At 35.6% G+C, this 6,419-nt stretch overlaps 1 pseudogene; it reads right to left on the bottom strand.

The window, feature by feature from the left end:
- Window positions 1-209: 209 nt before the first annotated feature.
- On the bottom strand, window positions 210-309 carry LOC123836567 (U6 spliceosomal RNA; annotated as a pseudogene).
- Between the last annotated feature and the right edge of the window lie 6,110 nt (window positions 310-6,419).

Here is a 6,419-nt window from a genome sequence, read left to right as displayed (position 1 = left end):
TTGTTTGATGTGTAAAAATCCAAGTTTAATATTAAAACTACTAATAATTTGATTAATAATCAAAATTAACCCCCCATTCTGTGTTGAAAATGCACCACTATGTTTCCTGTTACCCAAAGTTGAAGGCTTGGTCATCCTTGCTTTCCACATTTTTTTATTCTCCCTCTCAATTAGGTCAACATATGCTGGCAATTCTTTCTTTTTTTTAATAAAATATGTAATGTTTCATGAATTTGCATGTCATCCTTGCTGAGCAGCCATGCTAATCTCTGTATCATTCTAATTTTAGTGTGTACTCCTGAAGCAAGTACAGTTTTTCCTTCCTAATGGATGTTGGGTTATAACTAGTTTCCTTTTCCACTGCCCATATCTTGGCTTAGGTCTTCTTTGGCTTTTGTGTGAATTGTTTCAGTCCCCTAATTGGACTGCATTACCTTCAGTCTCAATTGACGTTGTACTAACTATTCTATTTCTATCTTATCTGCTTTTTCTGCATGATCCTACCCTCTGGGTATGTTAGCTTAACCCACTCTTGCAGAATCATTCTTACTTTTCCAACAATATGCTTTTGCTTAATACTACTAGCTCTGCCAAAAGTTGAATTTTCTTATTTGTGTATTTAGATCCTCCTTGCCTACGTCTTTTAAGGTTTATTCTGTTTTTCATACATTATTTACCATGCATGCTTTTGCAGGCATGAGCTTCGGGCTTAACTCATAATAAGAGAATCTCTGCTTTCAGGGAGCATAATAACATTGTAATGGGGAATCTGACAAGTAAATAAGCAGTTATGGTACAGTATGATAAACTTTCATCTCATCATCATCTAGAAACCATCCCAAACCACTTGCTTCTCTGAACTCATAGAGATTATTCCTTGGCCACTTAATTACATTACTCATTTTTGTCTTGTCACCTGTTTTTACTATTATGTTTTAATCTTATTTCCTCTGTTAGATTATAAACTCCTTGAGGGCAGAGAATACATCATACCACTGAATATACTTATAGCCCCTACCCCATAATATTTCATATAAAAAGTACATATTAAGTACCTGGGAATTTATAAGAGAGCTGAATTTTACCTTTGGGAATCTTTGCACTACATAGCCATCTTTCTGTCTATATAAAATTACAGAAATGTGGGGAGAGACCGTGAGGTTTGTTTGTACTCACTTTATATTGAATGATGGTTTTAACCCTGGAAATTGAATTTCTTATGCTATGTAAAGCATCATCTGTATTACAAAATGTTAGGTGCTTATACTTAAGATTTCCCCGATACAAAATACTTAATAAAAATGAAGTATATAAATTAGAATTGTATTTTCAAACTAGTATGAAATTTATGAAATATATGTTAATACTCAGAAGCCAAGAGTAAAATATTATAATTGTTAGGCTGTAAAACCAGATGTTGATTTTGTAAAAAAAAAAATAGTTTTGGGGGCGCCTGGGTGGCTCAGTCGTTAAGCGTCTGCCTTCAGCTCAGGTCATGATCCCAGGGTCCTGGGATTGAGCCCAGCATCGGGCTCCCTGCTCCGTGGGGAAGCCTGCTTCTCCCTCTCCCACTCCCCCTGCTTGTGTTCCCTCTCTCGCTGTGTCTCTCTCTGTCAAATAAATAAAATCTTAAAAAAAAATTTTTTTATTAATGTATTTGGACTTAACGAAACCCTAATTGGATGAAGCAGATTTTTGTAATAGAGTAATCTCTAAAAGTAAATGTAAGTAAATTATAGCCTTTCAACATTTTCATCAATTAAAAAAATTATTGGATTTTAATCAAATTCTGGTTATTTCCAGATGTTGATTATAATACTTTCTGGTAAGTTAACTTTCCATAGGAACTTTTCCTCTTTGCTTTTGGTCAATTTTAAAAATAACTTCATTAAAGCATAATTGACTTAAACCACATATTTAAAGTATAAAACTTGATACCTTGGGATATATATATATATGCGCCAGAGAAGCCATCACAACTGAGATAATGAAAATATTCATCACTCTTAAAAATTTCCTCATTCCTGTAATTCTTCTAACCCCTCTCCTTCTCCCCACACCCCCAAAGGCAGACATAAATCTGTTTTCTGTCAGTATACATTTGCCTTTTTAGAAGTTTATGTAAATGAAATCATATAGTATATGCACTTTCTTGTCTGGTTTCTTTCCTTAGCATATTTGTTTTAAGATTTATCCATATTATAGTGTTAACACTAGTTAACTACTTTTTATTGTTGAGTAGAAACACATCTGATTTTTATATATCAGTTGTGTGTCCTGCAACTTTACAGAATTTGTTGACTAGGTCTAACAGTTGTTTTGATGGAGTCTTTATGATGTATATAATATCATATTTACAAATAGAGACAGTTTTACTTCTTCTTTTCCAATTTGGATTCCTTTTGTTTCTTTTTCTTACCTAATTATTCTGGCTGGGACTTCAGTACTATGTTGAATTGCTTAGTTTTCAATGTATAGATCTTTTTACACCTTTGGTCATATTTATCCTTAAATAGTCCATACTTTTTATGCTATTGTAAATGGTATTTTTTAAATGTCAGATTCTGATCATTTGTTGATAGTATATAAAAATACGATTGGTTTTTACATATTGATCTTTTATCCTGCACTTCAGTAAACTCATTTATTAGTTCTAGTAGCTTTTTGTAGATTTCATTAGATATTTTTGTATATGTGATCATGTTGACTGAATAGTTTTATTTGTTTTTTTTCCATAATCTTGATGCTTTTATTTCTTTCCTTTCCCTGACTGCACTGCCTAGAACCCCTAGTACACTGTTGAATAGAAATAATGAGAATGGACATCCTTGTCTTATTCCTCATCTGAGGAGGAGAGCATTTGGTCTTTCACTATTAAGTGTAATGTTAGCTGCAGGTTATTTGTAGTTGCTCTTGAAAATGTGGAGGAAGTTGTCTATTCAGTTTTTATTTGAAGTGGATGTTGGGTTTTGCCAAATGATTTTTCTGCATCAGTTGTTAAGATCATGTGTTCTTATTGTTGTTCTTCATAAGGTTAATATGGTAGGTTACGTTGATTGATTTGTGAACATTAAGAGTAGTGCATTTGGTCATGTCTGTTACTCTTTTTATATATTGTGGGAATTGATATACTGTGTTGAGGATTTTTGCATCTGTGATCGTGAGAGATATTGGTCTATAATTTCCTTTTCTTAAAATGTCTTTCAGGTTTTGGTATCAGGGAGTACTGACCTCATAATGTGAGCTGTGAAGATTCCTTCATGTTTAATTTTTTGAAGGTTTTATGGAGAATTTTTATTGTTTGTTCCTTAATTTCTTGGTACAGTTTACCAAAGAAGCTATCTGTGACTAGTGTTTACTGTCTGGGTAGATTTTTAACTACAGATTAAATTTCTTTAACAGATTACTGAAGTCATCTATTCTTGAGTGAGTTTTGTTAGTTTTGTTAGATACTTTCATCACTTACATACAACACACAGTGCTCATCACAAGTGCCCTTCTTAATCTCCATCACCCATTTAACCCATCCCTCCACTCACCTCCCCTCTTGGTAACCATCAGTATGTTCTCTATAGTTACAAGTCTGTTTTGTGGTTTATCTCTTTTTTTCTTTGTTCATTTGTTTTTTTTCTTAAATTCCATATATGAGTGAAATCATATGGTATTTGTCTGTCTCTGACTGGCTTATTTTATTTAGCATTATACTCTAGGTCCATCCATGTTGTTTCAAATGGCAAGATTTCATTCTTATGGCTGAATTCCATTGTATGTATGTATGTATGTATGTGTGTGTGTGTGTGTATCTCACATCTTCTTTATCCATTCATCTATTGATGAATATGATTGTATTGGGCTGCTTCTATAACTTGGCTGTTGTAAATAATGCTGCAGTTAACATAGGAGTGCATATATCCTTTAGAATTAGTGTTTTTGTATTCTTTGGGTAAATACCCAGTAGTGTGATCATAGGGTAGCTCTATTTTTAATTTTTTTAGGAACCTCCATCCTGTCTTCCTCACTGGCTGCACCAGTTTGTGTTCCTATCAAGAGTGCACAAGTGTTCCTTTCTCTCCACATCCTTGCCACACTTGTTGTTTCTTGTGTTTTTTATTTTAGCCATTCTGACAGGTATGATGTGATAGCTCATTGTAGTTTTGATTTGCATTTCCCTGATGATCAGTAATGTTGAGCATCTTTTCATGTGCCTGTTGGTTATCTGTATGTCTTCTTTGGAGAAATATCTGTGCGTCTCTTCTGCCCATTTTTTTTTTAAAGATTTTATTTATTTATTTGACAGAGAGAGAGAGAGAGCACATGCAGGGGGAGCAGCAGGCAGAGGGAGAGGGAGAAGCAGGCTCATCGAGCAGGGAGCCCAATACGGGACTCAGTCCCAGGACCCTGGGATCATGACCTGAGCCAAAGGCAGACTCTTAACGACTAAGCCACCCAGGCACCCCTCTTCTGCCCATTTTTTAATTGGATTATTTGTTTTTGGGTGTTGAGTTTTATAAGTTCCTTAAATATTTTGGATACTAACCCTTCATCGGATATGTCATTTGTAAATATTTCGTCCCACTCAGCAGGTTGTCTTAGGTTTGTTGCTTGTTTCCTTTGCTGTGCAAAAGCTTCTTATTTTGGTGTAGTTCCAATAGTTTATTTTTGCTTTTGTTTCCCTTGCCTCAGGAGACCTATCTAGAAAAATGTTGCTGTGGCTGATGTCAGAGAAATTACTGTCTGTACTCTCTTCTCAGATTTTTATGGTTTCAGGTCTCACATTTAGATCATTAATCCATTTTAGGTTCATTTTTGTGTATGGTTCAAGAAAGTGGTCCAGTTTCATTCTTTTGCATGCATCTGTCCAGTTTTCCCAGCACTATTTGTTGAAGAGACTGTCTTTTTCCTATTGGATAGTCTTATTTCCTTTGTTGAAGATTAATTGACCATATAATTGTGGGTTTATTTCTGGGTTCTCTGTTCTGTTCTTTTGATCTCTGTGTCTATTTTTGCACCAGTACAATATTATTTTGATTATTACAGCTTTGTAATGTAACTTGAAGTTCAGAATTGTGATGCCTTCAGCTTTGCTTTTCTTTTATGATTGCTTTAGTATCCAGGGTCTTATGTGGTTCCATACAAATTCTAGGATTGTTTACTCTAGTTCTGTGAAAAATGCTGTTGGTATTTTGATAGGGATTTGCATTAAATCTGTAGATTGCTTTGGGCAGTTAGGGACATTTTAACAATATTTGTTCTTCCAGTCTATGAGCATGGAATATCATTCTATTTGTTTGTGTTGTCTTCAATTTCTTTCATCAGCATTTTATAGCTTCTAGAATATAGGTCTTTCACCTCTTTGGTTAAGTTTATTCCTAGATATTTTATTATTTTTGGTGTAATTGTATATAGGATTGTTTTCTTAATTTCTCCTTCTGCCACTTCATTATTTGTATATAGAAATGCAGTAGATTTTGTATATTGATTTTATATCTGGTGCTTTTAACTTATTAATGTCTTTTTAAAAAATATTTATTTATTTGAGAGAGAGAGACAGAGGGGAGAGTGCATGCAGGGGGAGGGGCAGAGGGAGAGGGAGAGAGAGAATCTCAAGCAGACTCTGCTCTAAGCATAGAGCCTGATGCGGGGCTTGATCTCACGACCATCAGCCAAAAATCAAGAGTCAGACGCTTAGCTGACTGAGCCACCCAGGTGCCCCTAACTTATTAGTGTCTTTATATTTGAAGTGCATTTCCTATAAGAAGCACATAATTGGGTTTTGCTTTGGTCTCCAATCTGACAAAACTTGCCTTTTAATTGGAGTATTTAGGACATTTATACCTTCTTTTTTTTGGGGGGGGGGACATTTATACCTTATGTTATTGTTGATAAAGTTTAAATGTACCATTTTTTTAAAAGATTTTATTTATTTATTTGAGAGAGAGAGAATGAGAGAGAGCACATGAGAGGGGGGAGGGTCAGAGGGAGAAGCAGACTCCCTGCCGAGCAGGGAGCCCGATGCGGGACTCGATCCAGGGACTCCAGGATCATGACCTGAGACGAAGGCAGTCGCTTAACCAACTGAGCCACCCAGGCGCCCTAAATGTACCATTTTTTAAAAGATTTTATTTATTTATTTATTTGACAGAGAGAGAGAGAGAGAGAGGGCACAAGCCGGGGGAGCAGCAGAAAGAGTGGGAGAAGCAGACTCCCTGCTGAGCAGGGAGCCCAACTTGGGGCTCCATCCCAGGACCCCAGGATCATGACCTGAGCTGAAGGCAGATGCTTAACTGACTGAGCCACCCAGGCGCCCCTAAATGTACCATCTTCCCCTTGTCCCACCTATTCTTTCTTTCCCTATATAGAATGTATGATTCTCACTTGTCTCCTTTGTTGACGTATTAGCTATGGTTCTTAGCTTTATT

The sequence above is a fragment of the Mirounga angustirostris genome, unplaced genomic scaffold (genome assembly GCF_029215605.1).
Source record: "Mirounga angustirostris isolate CCGP_5_RB_7025 unplaced genomic scaffold, mMirAng1.0.hap1 SCAF_7, whole genome shotgun sequence".
NCBI classification, from domain to species: Eukaryota; Metazoa; Chordata; class Mammalia; order Carnivora; family Phocidae; genus Mirounga; species Mirounga angustirostris.
This window is presented reverse-complemented; position numbering and strand designations above follow the sequence as displayed.